The sequence below is a fragment of the Mus musculus genome, chromosome 6, assembly GCF_000001635.26.
Source record: "Mus musculus strain C57BL/6J chromosome 6, GRCm38.p6 C57BL/6J".
In the NCBI taxonomy this organism is placed as follows: domain Eukaryota; kingdom Metazoa; phylum Chordata; class Mammalia; order Rodentia; family Muridae; genus Mus; species Mus musculus.
In genome coordinates this window covers 59,532,915-59,550,440 of record NC_000072.6, presented here as the reverse complement: position 1 = coordinate 59,550,440, position 17,526 = coordinate 59,532,915, and positions in this window count along the sequence as shown.

Sequence of the window (17,526 nt, the reverse complement as noted above, 5' to 3'; positions counted from 1 at the left end):
CTGTGGTTTCTTCTAAGTTTTTTAATATTCAGTTGCTTTTTTTTTTGTTTTTGTGTATGTGTGTGTGTGTGTGTGTGTGTGTGTGTGTGTGTGAGAGAGAGAGAGAGAGAGAGAGAGAGAGAGATTCTATTTCTTTCATGTCTTCCACTATTTTATTATGTTATTAAACTATTTGCTTGTCTTTTCATGTTCCTCCTTAAGGCATTTATTCATATGCTTTAAGGTTCTTGAATATATTTATAATTCTATTTTGAAGTCCCATTTTGTACTTCAGCTAAATTCCATTTCTCAAAGCTGATTTCATTAGGATGACTGGCTTCTAGGAAGGCATTTTCTTTTAGATGTTCATGTTTTTGTGCTTGCACTGGAATCTAGGCATCTAGAATTAGGATATTTGTGGTGTTCCTTGAAATAAATTTTGGATATCATCACCGTTGGGTAAGTGTTACATTCTTTGGTTGTTGTTTCCCACTCTGGATCCTAGACAAAACATTGTTACTGTGGGGTCAAGAGTGCTTTTCTGTGTAGGTAGGTATTCAAAGGAATAGCAAATGAGCTGAAAGTAAAGCCTGTGAGAAGCAGTGGGAAAGAGCTGGGGGTGGGGTGTGATGTCTGGGTCTGCACCCAGGGAAGGCATCTCCAGATAATAGAGGTAGGGTGGGAGGAGAGGCTCCTATTGGCAGGTTGCTGAAGAACTAAAATAAGCCTGGAGAGATTTAGATGGGGGTGAGGAAGCATAGTGAAAATCACCTACCCGAATCCCAGCCCAATATGGCCCCTGGGAGTTCCTGGTAGAAAGTGTTTCTGTATATCAGTTACTGACATAAAGGAATAACGATTGGCTAGAAGGGAAGGTTGAGTAGTTAAGAAGGAAAGAACTAATTAGGAACAAGAGGCAGAATTTCAGGGGAATAAAAGGAGAGTAGTAAATAGTACTGCAGAGTAATAAAGAGTAAGTCTGGGAGGTAGGAATGAATGGGCTGTAGGATCCTAAATCTATCCCAGGAATAAGAGCTGTGCACTGCATTTTTACTATCTATCTGCACATCTTGTTATCTAGGGAAGCCAACATCTAAAATTAACCATCATAACTCAGCAGAGATGTTCAGTTCTCCACTAAAGGTGAATATGGCTTCAATATAATCATCTATGGAAAAAAGAAAGAAAAAGATATTTGAACTGTAGTCAACAGTACAGGAAATTCTTAAGCAGTATAAGTAGGAAATAGACTATAGCTGGGCAGTGGTGGAACACACCTTTAATCCAGGCACTTGGAAGGCAGGGGTAGGCAGATTTCTGAGTTCAAGGCCAGCCTGGTCTACAGAGTGAATTGCAGGGCAGCCAGAGCTACACAGAGAAATCCTGTCTCAAAAAACAAAACAAAAATAAAAAAATCAACACGGGAAATAGATTGTCAACTAGAAAGCGAATAGAGCCATGAAAAATGAGAAAAAGAAAATTTGTTCATATTTAAACAGTTAACAAAGCAAAATAAGTTCCTTATTTTTTTTTAAATAGGGGAAAGGTGTAATTTACTCTGTCCAGTTGTTTGAAGGAATACAGGGTTAGATAATAGGTAAAAATTATAATGGAAAGGCCATCTAGAAACTGCCCCACCTGGTGTTCCATCCCATATATAGCCTTTCCTTTGCTCTCTGCTCCACACTTTGTGTCCATATTTCCTCCTGTGAGTGTTTTGTTCATCCTTCTAAAAAGAACTGAAGCATCTACACTTTAGCCTTCCTTCTTCTTAGACTTCATAATGTCTGTGAATTAAATCTTGGGTGTCCTGAAATTTTGGGCTGATATCTATAGTGAGTATATACAGTGTTTGTTCCTTTGTGACTGAGTCACCTAACTCAGGATGATATTCCCAAGTTCCATCCATTTGCCTCCGAATTTCATGAAGTCATTGTTTTTAATAACTGAGTAGTATTCAATTGTGTAAATGTACTACATTTTCTGAATCCATTCCTCTGTTGAGGAACATCTGGGTTGTTTCCAGCTTTTGTCTATTATAAATATGACTGCTAACAACATAGCGGAACATGTGACCTTATTACATATTAGAGCATCTTTTGAGTATATGATCAGGAGTGGTGTAGCTGGATCCTCAGGTAGTTCTATGTCAAATTTTTTGAGGAACTGCTAAAACCCCATGAGAGAACTCCTACAGCTGATAAACAAATTCAGCAAATTGGCCAGATATAAAATTAACTCAAACAAATCAGTAGCCTTAGTATACTCAAAGGATAAACAGGCTGAGAAAGAAATTAGGGAAATGCCACCCTTCACAATATTCACAAACAATATAAAGTATCTTGGTGTGACTCTAACCAATGAAGTGAAATATCTATATGACAAGAACTTCAAATCTCTGAAGAAAGAAATGGAAGAAGGCCTCAGAAGGTGGAAAGATTTTCCATTCTCATGAATTGGCAAGTTTAATATAGATAAAATGGCCATCTTGCCAAAAACAATATAGAGATTCAATGTAATCCCTATCAAAATTCCAACTTAATTCTTCATATATTTAGAAGGAGCAATTCTCAAATTCATTTGGAATAATAAAAAACCCAGGAGAGTGAAAACTATTCTTTTTTTTTTTTTCCATTTTTTATTAGGTATTTAACTCATTTACATTTCCAATGCTATACCAAAAGTCCCCCATATCCACCCACCCCCACTCCCCTGCCCACCCACTCCCCCTTTTTGGCCCTGGTATTCCCCTGTACTGGGGCATATAAAGTTTGCAAGTCCAATGGGCCTCTCTTTCCAGTGATGGCCGACTAGGCCATCTTTTGATATATATGCAGCTAGAGTCAAGAGCTCCGGGGTACTGGTTAGCTCATAATGTTGTTCCACCTATAGGGTTGCAGATCCCTTTAGCTCCTTGGCTACTTTGTCTAGCTCCTCCATTGGGAGCCCTATGATCCATCCATTAGCTGACTGTGAGCATCCACTTCTGTGTTTGCTGGGCCCCGGCATAGTCTCACAAGAGACAGCTACATCTGGGTCCTTTCAGTAAAATCTTGCTAGTGTATGCAATGGTGTCAGCATTTGGAAGCTGATTATGGGGTGGATCCCTGGATATGGCAGTCTCTACATGGTCCATCCTTTCATCTCAGCTCCAAACTCCGTCTCTGTAACTCCTTCCATGGGTGTTTTGTTCCCAAATCTAAGGAGGGGCATAGTGTCCACACTTCAGTCTTCATTCTCCTTGAGTTTCATGTGTTTAGCAAATTATATCTTATATCATGGGTATCCTAGGTTTGGGGCTAATATCCACTTATCAGTGAATACATATTGTGTGAGTTTCTATGTGAATGTGTTACCTCACTCAGGATGATGCCCTCCAGGTCCATCCATTTGGCTAGGAATTTCATAAATTCATTCTTTTTAATAGCTGAGTAGTACTCCATTGTGTAGATGTACCACATTTTCTGTATCCATTCCTCTGTTGAGGGGCATCTAGGTTCTTTCCAGCTTCTGGCTATTATAAATAAGGCTGCTATGAACATAGTGGAGCATGTGTCCTTCTTACCTGTTGGGGCATCTTCTGGATATATGCCCAGGAGAGGTATTGCTGGATCCTCCGGTAGTACTATGTCCAGTTTTCTGAGGAACCGCCAGACTGATTTCCAGAGTGGTTGTACAAGCCTGCACTCCCACCAACAATGGAGGAGTGTTCCTCTTTCTCCACATCCTCGCCAGCATCTGCTGTCACCTGAATTTTTGATCTTAGCCATTCTGACTGGTGTGAGGTGGAATCTCAGGGTTGTTTTGATTTGCATTTCCCTGATGATTAAGGATGTTGAACATTTTTTCAAGTGCTTCTCTGCCATTCGGTATTCCTCAGGTGAGAATTCTTTGTTCAGTTCTGAGCCCCATTTTTTAATGGGGTTATTTGATTTTCTGAAGTCCACCTTCTTGAGTTCTTTATATATGTTGGATATTAGTCCCCTATCTGATTTAGGATAGGTAAAGATCCTTTCCCAATCTGTTGGTGGTCTTTTTGTCTTATTGACGGTGTCTTTTGCCTTGCAGAAACTTTGGAGTTTCATTAGGTCCCATTTGTCGATTCTCGATCTTACAGCACAAGCCATTGCTGTTCTGTTCAGGAATTTTTCCCCTGTGCCCATATCTTCAAGGCTTTTCCCCACTTTCTCCTCTATAAGTTTCAGTGTCTCTGGTTTTATGTGAAGTTCCTTGATCCACTTAGATTTGACCTTAGTACAAGGAGATAAGTATGGATCGATTCGCATTCTTCTACACGATAACAACCAGTTGTGCCAGCACCAATTGTTGAAAATGCTGTCTTTCCTCCACTGGATGGTTTTAGCTCCCTTGTCGAAGATCAAGTGACCATAGGTGTGTGGGTTCATTTCTGGATCTTCAATTCTATTCCATTGGTCTACTTGTCTGTCTCTATACCAGTACCATGCAGTTTTTATCACAATTGCTCTGTAGTAAAGCTTTAGGTCTGGCATGGTGATTCCGCCAGAAGTTCTTTTATCCTTGAGAAGACTTTTTGCTATCCTAGGTTTTTTGTTATTCCAGACAAATTTGCAAATTGCTCCTTCCAATTCGTTGAAGAATTGAGTTGGAATTTTGATGAGGATTGCATTGAATCTGTAGATTGCTTTTGGCAAGATAGCCATTTTTACAATGTTGATCCTGCCAATCCATGAGCATGGGAGATCTTTCCATCTTCTGAGATCTTCTTTAATTTCTTTCTTCAGAGATTTGAAGTTTTATCATACAGATCTTTCACCTCCTTAGTTAGAGTCACGCCAAGATATTTTATATTATTTGTGACTATTGAGAAGGGTGTTGTTTCCCTAATTTCTTTCTCAGCCTGTTTATTCTTTGTATAGAGAAAGGCCATTGACTTGTTTGAGTTTATTTTATATCCAGCTACTTCACCGAAGCTGTTTATCAGGTTTAGGAGTTCTCTGGTAGAATTTTTAGGGTCACTTATATATACTATCATATCATCTGCAAAAAGTGATATTTTGACTTCCTCTTTTCCAATTTGTATCCCCTTGATCTCCTTTTGTTGTCGAATTGCTCTGGCTAATACTTCAAGTACTATGTTGAAAAGGTAGGGAGAAAGTGGGCAGCCTTGTCTAGTCCCTGATTTTAGTGGGATTGCTTCCAGCTTCTCTCCATTTACTTTGATGTTGGCTACTGGTTTGCTGTAGATTGCTTTTATCATGTTTAGGTATGGGCCTTGAATTCCTGATCTTTCCAAAACTTTTATCATGAATGGGTGTTGGATCTTGTCAAATGCTTTTTCTGCATCTAACGAGATGATCATGTGGTTTTTGTCTTTGAGTTTGTTTATATAATGGATTACATTGATGGATTTTCGTATATTAAACCATTTCTGCATCCCTGGAATAAAACCTACTTGGTCAGGATGGATGATTGCTTTAATGTGTTCTTGGATTCGGTTAGCGAGAATTTTATTGAGGATTTTTGCATCGATATTCATAAGAGAAATTGGTCTGAAGTTCTCTATCTTTGTTGGATCTTTCTGTGGTTTAGGTATCAGAGTAATAGTGGCTTCATAAAATGAGTTGGGTAGAGTACCTTCTACTTCTATTTTGTGAAATAGTTTGTGCAGAATTGGAATTAGATCTTCTTTGAAGGTCTGATAGAACTCTGCACTAAACCCATCTGGTCCTGGGCTTTTTTTGGTTGGGAGACAATTAATAACTGCTTCTATTTCTTTAGGTGATATGGGACTGTTTAGATGGTCAACTTGATCCTGATTCAACTTTGGTACCTGGTATCTGTCCAGAAATTTGTCCATTTCGTCCAGGTTTTCCAGTTTTGTTGAGTATAGCCTTTTGTAGAAGGATCTGATGGTGTTTTGGATTTCTTCAGGATCTGTTGTTATGTCTCCCTTTTCATTTCTGATTTTGTTAATTAGGATTTTGTCCCTGTGCCCTTTAGTGAGTCTAGCTAAGGGTTTATCTATCTTGTTGATTTTCTCAAAGAACCAACTCCTCGTTTGGTTAATTCTTCGAATAGTTCTTCTTGTTTCCACTTGGTTGATTTCACCCCTGAGTTTGATTATTTCCTGCCGTCTACTCCTCTTGGGTGAATTTGCTTCCTTTTTTTCTAGGGCTTTTAGATGTGTTGTCAAGCTGCTAGTATGTGCTGTCTCCCGTTTCTTCTTGGAGGCACTCAGCGCTATGAGTTTCCCTCTTAGAAATGCTTTCATTGTGTCCCATAGGTTTGGGTACGTTGTGGCTTCATTTTCATTAAACTCTAAAAAGTCTTTAATTTCTTTCTTTATTCCTTCCTTGACCAAGGTATCATTGAGAAGAGTGTTATTCAGTTTCCACGTGAATGTTGGCTTTCCATTATTTATGTTGTTATTGAAGATCAGTCTTAGGCCATGGTGGTCTGATAGGATACATGGGACAATTTCAATATTTTTGTATCTATTGAGGCCTGTTTTGTGACCAATTATATGGTCAATTTTGGAGAAGGTCCCGTGAGGTGCTGAGAAGAAGGTATATCCTTTTGTTTTAGGATAAAATGTTCGGTAGATATCTGTCAGGTCCATTTGTTTCATAACTTCTGTTAGTTTCACTGTGTCCCTGTTTAGTTTCTGTTTCCACGATCTGTCCTTTGAAGAAAGTGGTGTGTTGAAGTCTCCCACTATTATTGTGTGAGGTGCAATGTATGCTTTGAGCTTTACTAAAGTGTCTCTAATGAATGTGGCTGCCCTTGCATTTGGTGCGTAGATATTCAGAATTGAGAGTTCCTCTTGGAGGATTTTACCTTTGATGAGTATGAAGTGTCCCTCCTTGTCTTTTTTGATAACTTTGGGTTGGAAGTCGATTTTATCCGATATTAAATTGGCTACTCCAGCTTGTTTCTTCAGTCCATTTGCTTGGAAAATTGTTTTCCAGCCTTTCACTCTGAGGTAGTGTCTGTCTTTTTCCCTGAGATGGGTTTCCTGTAAGCAGCAGAATGTTGGGTCCTGTTTGTGTAGCCAGTCTGTTAGTCTATGTCTTTTTATTGGGGAATTGAGTCCATTGATATTAAGAGATATTAAGGAAAAGTAATTGTTGCTCCCTTTTATTTTTGTTGTTAGAGTTGGCATTCTGTTCTTGTGGCTGTCTTCTTTTAGGTTTGTTGAATGATTACTTTCTTGGTTGTTCTAGGGCGTGATTTCCGTCCTTGTATTGCTTCTTTTCTGTTATTATCCTTTGAAGGGCTGGATTCGTGGAAAGATATTGTGTGAACTTGGTTTTGTCGTGGAATACTTTGGTTTCTCCATCTATGGTAATTGAGAGTTTGGCCGGGTATAGTAGCCTGGGCTGGCAGTTGTGTTCTCTTAGTGTCTGTATAACATCTGTCCAGGCTCTTCTGGCTTTCATAGTCTCTGGTGAAAAGTCTGGTGTAATTCTGATAGGCCTTCCTTTATATGTTACTTGACCTTTCTCCCTTACTGCTTTTAATATTCTATCTTTATTTAGTGCATTTGTTGTTCTGATTATTATGTGTCGGGAGGAATTTCTTTTCTGACCCAGTCTATTTGGAGTTCTGTATGCTTCTTGTATGATCATGGGCATCTCTTTTTTTATGTTTGGGAAGTTTTCTTCTATTATTTTGTTGAAGATATTAGCTGGCCCTTTAAGTTGAAAATCTTCATTCTCATCAATTCCTATTATCCGTAGGTTTGGTCTTCTCATTGTGTCCTGGATTACCTGGATGTTTTGAGTTAGGATCCTTTTGCATTTTGTATTTTCTTTGACTGTTGTGTCGATGTTCTCTATGGAATCTTCTGCACCTGAGATTCTCTCTTCCATTTCTTGTATTCTGTTGCTGATGCTCGCATCTATGGTTCCAGATCTCTTTCCTAGGGTTTCTATCTCCAGCGTTGCCTCGCTTTGGGTTTTCTTTATTGTGTCTACTTCCCCTTTTAGTTCTAGTATGGTTTTGTTCATTTCCATCACCTGTTTGGCTGTGTTTTCCTGCTTTTCTTTAAGAGCCTGTAACTCTTTAGCAGTGCTCTCCTGTAAATCTTTAAGTGACTTATGAAAGTCCTTCTTGATGTCCTCTATCATCATCATGAGAAATGTTTTTAAATCTGGGTCTAGATTTTCGGTTGTGTTGGGGTGCCCATGACTAGGTGGGGTGGGAGTGCTGCGTTCTGATGATGGTGAGTGGTCTTGATTTCTGTTAGTAGGATTCTTACGTTTGCCTTTCGCCATCTGGTAATCTCTGAAGCTAGCTGTTTTAGTTGTCACTGTTAAGAGCTTGTTCTTCAGGTGACTCTGTTAGCCTCTATGAGCAGACCTGGAGGGTAGCACTCTCCTTAGTTTCAGTGGGCAGAGTATTCTCTGCAGGCAAGCTCTCTTCTTGCAAGGCAGGTACCCAGATATCTGGTGTTCGAACCAGACTCCTGGCAGAAGTTGTGTTCCACTCACTAGAGGTCTTAGGATCACGTGTGGAATCCTGTGTGGGCCCTTGCGGGTGTCAGGCGACTCAGCTGGCAAGGTAGCCGGGGCTCGAGTGGAGTGGAAGGGGTTTGTGCCCCAGATCAAGCCCGGGTAGCCTGCTTCCCTATGTACCGCAGTCTCAAGTTCCACGCGATTGGATTGGGGTAGGCGCTGTGTTCCACTCACCAGAGGTCTTAGGGTCCCGTGGGGAGTCCCGTGTGGGCCCTTGCGGGTGTTGGGCAAGACTCTGCTGGCAAGGTAGCCCGGGGCTCGAGTCTCGAGTGGAGCGGAAGGGGAAAACTATTCTTAACAATAAAAGAACTTCTGGGAGAATAACCATACCTGACCTCAAGCTGTACTAAAGAGAAATAGTGATAAAAACTGCATGGTATTGGTACAGTGACAGGTAGGTAGACCAATGGAATAGATTTGAAGACCCAGAAATGAACCTACACAACTATGGTCACTTGATCTTTGACAAGGGAGCTAAAACCATCTAGTGGAAAAAAGACAGCATTTTCAACAAATGGTGCTGGTTCAACTGTTGGTCAACATGTAGAAGAATGGAAAGTGACCCATTATTATGTCCCTGTACAATCCTCAAGTACAAGTGGATCAAGGACCTGCACATAAAACTAGATACAACAAATCTAATTGAAAAGAAAGTGGGGAAAAGTCTCGAATACATGTGCACAGGGGAAAAATTCCTGAATATAACACCAATAACTTATGCTCTAAAAATTAACACATGGTACCTCATGAAATTGCAAACCTTCTGTAAGGCAAAGGACACTGTCAACAGGACAAAACATCAATCAACAGATTTGGAAAAGATCTTTATCAATCCTACATCTAATAGCAGGCTTATATTCAATATATACAAAGAACTCATGAAGTTAGGCTCCAGAGAACCAAATAACCCTATTAAAAATAGGGAACAAAGATAAATAGAGGATTCTCAACTGAAGAAACTGGAATGTCTGAGAAACACCTAAAGAAATGTTCAACATCCTTAGTCATCAGGGAAATGCAAATCAAAACAACCCTGAGATTTCACTTCACACCAGTCAGAATGGCTAAGATGAAAAATTCAGGTGACAGCGAATGCTTGCAAGAAAGTGGAGAAAGAGGAACACTCCTGCATTGCTGGTGGGATTGAAAGTTAATACAATGACTCTGTGCACTTCATCCCTATCCAAAAGAGGAGGCTTTTATTCAGCTGTGGGTCATCTGTGTTCTTGATCACTGTGATAGGAAACGTCATAGTCTCTATCCAGCTGTGGATCACTTGAGCTGTTGCTCCCTGTGACATGAGAAATGAGAGTCCCTATGCTGGGACTCTGTGTTTCCAATGCCTTTACCCCACTCATGATTTCACTTATAAAAGCAAAGAAGTAAATCTTTCAGCATCTTTTTAAAGAATATAACTTTTACTATGGTATCCTATGTAACCCATATTAAACTGATCTCAGAATGCTACCATTTCTCCATGTGTCTGTCCACCATGCTTTCCTGTTTATAGGCTCTACCCAACTCCCACATCTAGAATATATGATAGAAGACTTTTTTCTATTTTTCTCTCTGTCTCAAAGAAGTCTCTTGAATCTGTGTGCCTTGACAGAAGATCCTCAGTTTACATTGTGACATTGAGATTGGCTCATCTATACATATAAAATTGAACATCTTAATTCTTTTCAATTGTTTTGTTAATTAAATTAATTAAGCCAAATATCAATCATATGGATTTTTTTTAAATCAGCTTTTAAAATTAAAGGACACGACACTCATTTACTCTCCATGAATGAATGATGACCATAAATCCAGCTAATATAGTCGTAAGGTTTACAAAAAGGGAAATACAGCACTTCTAATCGGTATGGACATAATCCTCACTGACTCCTCACAGAGATGCTCTGTTTCTATCACAGCTTACATGTATTTTGCTTTGTTCTCTGTGGATACCAGTTTGCAAGTAAATTTAAGACATGGCTACCACACACAGGCTGTGTTCTCTTACCTCTTGTTTTAGATATTAGAAGATGTTCTAAAGAAGCCCAAGAATAAACTGAAGTAGGTCAGAATGAGTGAAGACACAAATTCTAGTTCACTCCTGTAAGGGAACAGCCAAACTGGAGATGTTGATGCAAGTGGGGGATTTGGAAGAGATACAGCCATATCTACAAAATGCACTCCCTAAGGTGATTTCTGAATGACATACTGGCAACATCATACTTAAGAGTTTAATGATCATTCTTCTTCTCAAATTCTTACACAAAGTAAGAAATGGCATTATTCTTTTCAACATAAAATGAAGATTAAAACTAGCTGTCTATACAAATTCACAGAACTATTGTCTTCAATCCGTTGGTGACAAAAACAAAATTATGTGAAAATAAATATTAACACTTCAAGCACAACTTGTTGCTCATGTTAAAGGACAGAAGATGTGGCTTAATGTTAGAGCCTTTGAATCCCATATGCAAAGCTCTGGATTTGAATCTATGTTGTGAAACACAAACATGAACACCATTAAGGTTGGAGAGATGACTCAGCAGTAGAGTAAGAGCACGAACTGCTCTTCCAAACTACAGGGATTCAAATCCCAGCACCCACATGCAGTTCACAACTGTATATAATTCCAGTCCCAAGGGATTTGAAACCCTCCCACAAACATACATGGAGGCAGAATACCAATGTAAATAAAAGAGAGAAAGAATAAAAATACTCAGTTAAATTTTTAAAAAAGCATCAAAAGTTGTCTCTTTGATTAAGACCAAGGGCTATCTCCACGAAGTCATATTTCATGTTGTTACCTTGGGAAGGGTGAACTTTAGACACTGTTCTTCATATTTATAGTTAAATACTGTCAAGTTGCAGAAGGAAAAACTATAAAATTCACAGAGCTGTACAGCACTTCAAAATTATATTTTATTTCCAGTTATTTTAATTCCTCCCAATTAAATCAGTAAAGACACTAAATAATTTTATAATTGCAGGAACTGTTTCAAAGTTAATAAAATATATTAAAGATCCTTTCATCATATGCTTTTCCAACAAAGCCAATGATTAATAGCTAAATAGGCAAGTTACCTACTGTTTGGAAGTCAGGAAGAATTGTAGAAACTAATTTACAGAGACCTTACAGGAACTTGGGATCACTTATAATCTTGATAAAAAGGAGAAAATCCATATAACAAAAGAAAAGACAAACAAAATTTTTTAAGCAGAAGTTTATTCTTTCTTAATACTATGTAAACCTAATCAAAGAAAGCAAGCTAATGAAATGGAGGAAAAAATTATACTAAAAAAAATGTAAGCATTCATAAGAAAAATCAGTAAAAAAAAAACTTGAAAACTATAGAACTGGTAATTAATTGGTTATTTATTTAGTAATCAAAATTTAAAAGAATGTTTAAAGTATACAAATAAAAAATATGCTGGTAATGTGACAATAGCTAATAACTTTTGTAAAAAATTTTACCATGTGCTCCAAAATTCATGTCAAATGGTCTTACACCTAACAAAGTACTGACACTTAAGAACATTTTTCTAAGGATTATTTAAAGAAATGATTGTTTCTAAGCATTGTAGAATTATTTATTATAGGAAAATACCATAGCTACCTAGCAAGGAGAACCGATTAAATATAGTCTATAAAGAGATAGTGTATTAGCAGAAAGTAATTAAAGTTATTTATGAGTATTCTATAGCATCATGTGAGAAATATTAAATGAAAACAACTTTCTGTAAACAATAGCATTGCAGCGAATATGAAAAAAGAAAAAAACTTGAATAGGAACACTTTTTCACATGCTATTTTTTTTTAATTCTAGTAGAAATCTGACCAATCTACTCTTTTACTTCCTTCTCTACAACTTTTACCCTCCCAAAAAAATCTGTAGCAAGGAGGATTCAAAATTAAATTTTTATAATGCTGTCTAGATTTTAATTGTTTACATTTCTACTGATATGTACTAATCTCTAGATAGGATACATTCTTGAGCCAAATTTGCACTATAATATGTTTAAAACAATACCCTTTAATTATTAAAAATACCTGGGCAACACTCCAGACACATGAAATCTGACAGGTTTTACTCAAGTAACAGCATTTCATACTCAGGCAGGCAGGCAGGCAGGCAGGCTGGCAGGCAGGCAGGCAGGCAGGCAAGCAGGAAGGAAGGAAGGAAGGAAGGAAGGAAGGAAGGAAGGAAGGAAGGAAGGAAGGAAGGAAGGAAGGAAGGAAGGAAGGAAGGATAGTGTATGAAGAGTCATTTGCCCCTGTTAAATAGAAAAGCATGATTATTTGTATCAAAGTGCAATATCTTTTTATAACAGATTTTGTCTGAGAATATCAGGTTCACAAAAATTAGCTGATTAACCTATAAAGAATGATGTGGGGTTTTTTTTCCAGTACCTGCCTACTGTATTTTGTTTGCTTCTTTTGGGGGTTGATACATTCTTTGTTTTGTTTTCTGTTTTTTGTTTTGTTTTGTCTTGTTTTACATAATGGAATTGCAAGGTGTGAAAGAAAACAATAGGATACTTAAAATGAATAAAAATCTATTGTCTTTTCAAGGACTTCAAGATATATAATTAAAAGATAAGTGAACCCATGAGACACAACCCACACAAAAAGCATACTTTCCAGTTAGAAATATTTTCTCAGCTAGGTTGAAATGATATACAGAGTATAAACACTTTTTTGGACTAAGAGTTACTGTTATCCAGCAACTGCAATTTTTTGGCGACATCTACTGTACAAAGGAAAAAAATGCATGACATTTTCCTCAGGCATGGTAGTTAAGCTTCTAAATGTCAGATTTTACTTCATCTCATTTTACATTTTTAAATTTACAATTATGTAACTTTGATACACTCCATCAATATGAGAAATTACCGTCTTACAAAGGTATGATTAATAATTATAATTTCCATACATGGTGAATATAGGTCTGCAGAAGAGAGAAAGAGAGCAGTAAAATGCAGTCAGTACTGAGTATACACAAAGTATTCATGTTATCACAGAGATAGAATGTAAACATAGAAGTGATAGCCTAAGGTGGGGATGCCAACAGAGTATTCTAGGGAAATCTCAGAGTTTTAGTTTCACACACACAAGTCCCAATTCTTATTTCAGGTGACAGAACCTCTATGCTCAAAGCCATGCTCTCTAAGTCAACCTGTATCCCACAAGAGCTGGAAATACAGTGGTTTTTGCTGCTTTTTCCAAATCATTTTAACTTCCATTAATAAGCAGAACCATTTAAACAGATATACTCAACATGTAACTTGCATAAATTGAATGTTTATGTCACATGTTTCAACTAATATCTACTCCTTGAGAGAGATGGATATAATCACTTTCATATTTTCTTTGAAAACACACACACACACAGCTTCCACCTGCACTTTTTCAGAGACACTGACCTTTTCCTTAATTTCTTCTTTCACATTTCATATCCTATATACTCTACCTTCTTCCTCTCTCTGCCAAACTAGAATCTTATACGTCCACAGTGTCTCTAGAGATTTCTATACTTATTGCATTGTCAAATGAATTGAATTCTATTAAAAGCATGTGTATTTGTCTTTTCTCACACTCCATGAACCTCTTTGAGGTTGATGTAATACTAGTGCTTATCTTTGTTCCTACCATATTACTGATCTTATTATTGTCTTATTTTAGGTAACATACTTTCACTTCACAATTCTTTCATTGTTAGTATTCAGGTCCTGGATCAAGATCAGATTCTAGGGATCATATATGTTGATTACATTATTTTAATCTCCTTTATAATTATCTAGTTTCTATTAGACTACAACCATACAAAACAACATGATGAATCTCCTATTTATGTCATTTATAATAATATTTGATATTTCATTTGGTATATATCTAAGAATAACTTTCAGTTTTGTTAATAAACTGAAAAGTTTTTCATTAGCTTTTCGTGGCAAAAAAATTCTGTTTCCTTTGGGAAAAAAGTGAATTTAGATTTTGTGATTCTGTTTGCATTAGCACTTGGAAAGCTCAGATCTGAAAACTGTGAAGTCATTAATAATTGGACATCACAAGTGAATGTCACCATTGTTGTTTGATCCTGACTTTAACGATGTTGGTTGTGATATGTAATAAAAATGGAAATAAAAATTAAGAGCTTCAGTTTTAAAAGATACAAAAATATATTCAGAAAGCTGTCCTGTGCCTTCATTTTTCAGCCACTCATTCCTGATCTCCCATGTGGGAACTACATCAGTGCTGTTTTCTTCTTTCATCTATAATAGCACTCTTAAGTCTTTGTGGTAAACATTTTCTTTGCTTTCTTTTCCTTCTTTAGAATAAGAGGAAAGTCACATCACACCATTTCCATTAGCTATTCTCATTTTGCAATATGTAGAGACATAATTCTCATGAGTCTGCCAATATCAACATGTGGGGAGCCGCCCTCACATTCGCCGTTACAAGATGGTGCTGACATCCTCTGTTCTAAGTAGTAAACAAATAATCTGCGCATGTGCCAGGGGTAGTTCTTCACTCCATGTGCTCTGCCTTCCCTGTGACGACAACTCGGCCAATGGGCTGCAGCCAATCAGGGAGCGACACGTCCTAAGTGGAGGATAATTCTCCTTAAAAGGGACGGGGTTTTGCCATTCTCTCTCTTGCTCCTGAAGAAGTAAGCAATAAAGCTTTTGCCGCAGAAGATTCCAGTTTGTTGCTTCTTTCTTGCCGGTCGAGTGGGACGCAATATCAACAAATCCTTATCTCTAGCTGTTTGAGTACAGCTGTTCCTCTGGATCCACTGGAATTGGCTCCAAGATCCCTTCCCAAGTCTCCAGACACTAAAACCTGCAGGTGGTAGAATACTTTCATTTCGAAAACCTTCCATTGGATCCAAGCACATCCTCAGATTTACTTTAATTCTAATGCCTAGCATAATGGACACATGGTTCTTTCAGCCTTCCCTAATTCAACAACAGGGGTCAGCTGCTTCTGTCCATTGGTTGGGTGCAAATTCTGAATCTGACTCGTTCGGCTGCTTGTTGGGTCTTTCAGAGGGCAGTCATGATAGATCCCTTTTTATGAGCACTCCATAGCCTCAGTAATAGTGTCAGGCCTTGGGACAACAACCCCTTGAGCTGGATCCCACGTTGGGCCTGTCACTGGACCTCCTTTTCCTCAGGTTCCCCTCCATTTCCATCCATGTAATTCTTTCAGACAGAAACAATTATGGGTCAGAGTTGTGACTGTGGGATGACAACCCCATCTCTCACTTGATGTCCTGTCTTCCTTCTGGAGATGGGCTCTATATATTCCTTCTCCCTACTGTCTGGCATTTCATCAAAGGTCCCTTCCTGTGAATTCTGTGAGTCTCTCACCTCCAAGGACTTTGGTGCATTCTGGGAGGTACTCCCAACTTTCTATTTCCTGAGGTTGCCTGTTTACTTTCTTTCTTTCTGCTGGCCCTCAGGGCTTCAGTCCTTTTCCCTCACCTAATACCAAACTAGGTTCCTCTTTCCCCACCACTGATCCCCACCCTATTTCTCTTTCCCTCCCAAATCCCCCCCCACACACACACACACACTTGTAATTGTTTCTTCTCTCTCCCAAGTGGGACTTGGGAGTCCTCCCTTGGGCACTTCAGGTTGTTGAGCTGTTTGAATTCTGTGAATTGTATCTTGTGTATTCTGTGTGTTTCTTTTGGGTTTTTTTGTTTTGTTTATTTTTTCTAATAGCCACTTATTAGTTAGTACATACAATGCATGTCCTTTTGGGTCTGAGTTAAGTCACTCAGGATGACATTTTCTAGTTCCATCCATTTGCCTCCAAAAGTCAGTATGTCCTTGTTCTTAATAGGTGCAGATTATTCCATTGTGTAAATGAACCACATTATATGTATCCATTCTTCTGTCATGGGACATCTAGATTGTTTCCAGCTTCTGGCTATCACAAATAAGGCCACTATGAACATAATGGAACATGTGCCCCTGTGCAATGGTGGGGCATCTTTTGGGTATATTCCTAAGAGTGCTACAGCTGGGTCTTCAGGTAGATCTATTTCCAGTTTTCTAAGGAACCTCCAGATTGATCTCCAGAGTGGTTGTATCAGTTTGTAATCCAACCAGCAATGGAGAAATGTTACTCTTTCTCCACATCCTCTCCAACATATGTTGTCACCTGAGGTTTCCATCTTAGCCATTCTGACTAGTGTAAGGTGGAATCTCAGGGTTGTTTTGATTTGCGTTTCTCTGATGACTGAGGACTTTGACCATTTCTTTAAGTGCTTCTCAGTCATTCGTGATTCCTCAGTTGTAAAATCTCAGTTTAGTTCTATACCTCATTTTTGTATTGGGTTATTTGGTTGTTTGGTGATTAATTTCTTGAGTTCTTTATATATTTTACATTAAAATATATTATAATGGTTGTCCCTCTATCAGATGTGGGATTAGTGAAGATTCTTTTTCTCCAATCTGTAGGTTGCCGATTTGTCTTATCTACTATGACTTTTGCCATACAGAAGCTTTCCAGTTTTATGAGGTCTCATTTATCAATTATCATGCTTAGAGCATGAGCCATCGGAGTTCTGTTTAGGAAATTGCCCCATGTGCCAATAAATTTAAGACTCTTTCCCACTTTCTTTTCTATTAGATTAAGTGTCACTGGTTTTATATTGATGTCCTTGATCCACTTGAACTTGAGCTTTGTACAAGGTGGCAAATATGGGACTATTTTCATTCTTCTACATACTGACAGCCAGTTAGACCAGCACCATTTATTGAAGATGCTTTCTTTTTTTTCCATTGTATATTTTTAGCCTCTTTGTCAAAAATCAAGTGACAGTGTGTGTTTTTATTTCTGGTTCTTCAATTCAATTCCATTGATCAACATGCATGTCTCTGTACCAATATCATGCATTTTCTCTCACCATTGATCTGTAGTTAAGCTTGAGGTCAGGGATGGTGATTAACCCAGCTGTTCTCTTATTGTTAAGAATTGTTTTCGCTATTCTGGGTTTTTTGCCTTTCCAGATGAATTTGAGAATTGCCCTTTCTATGTCTC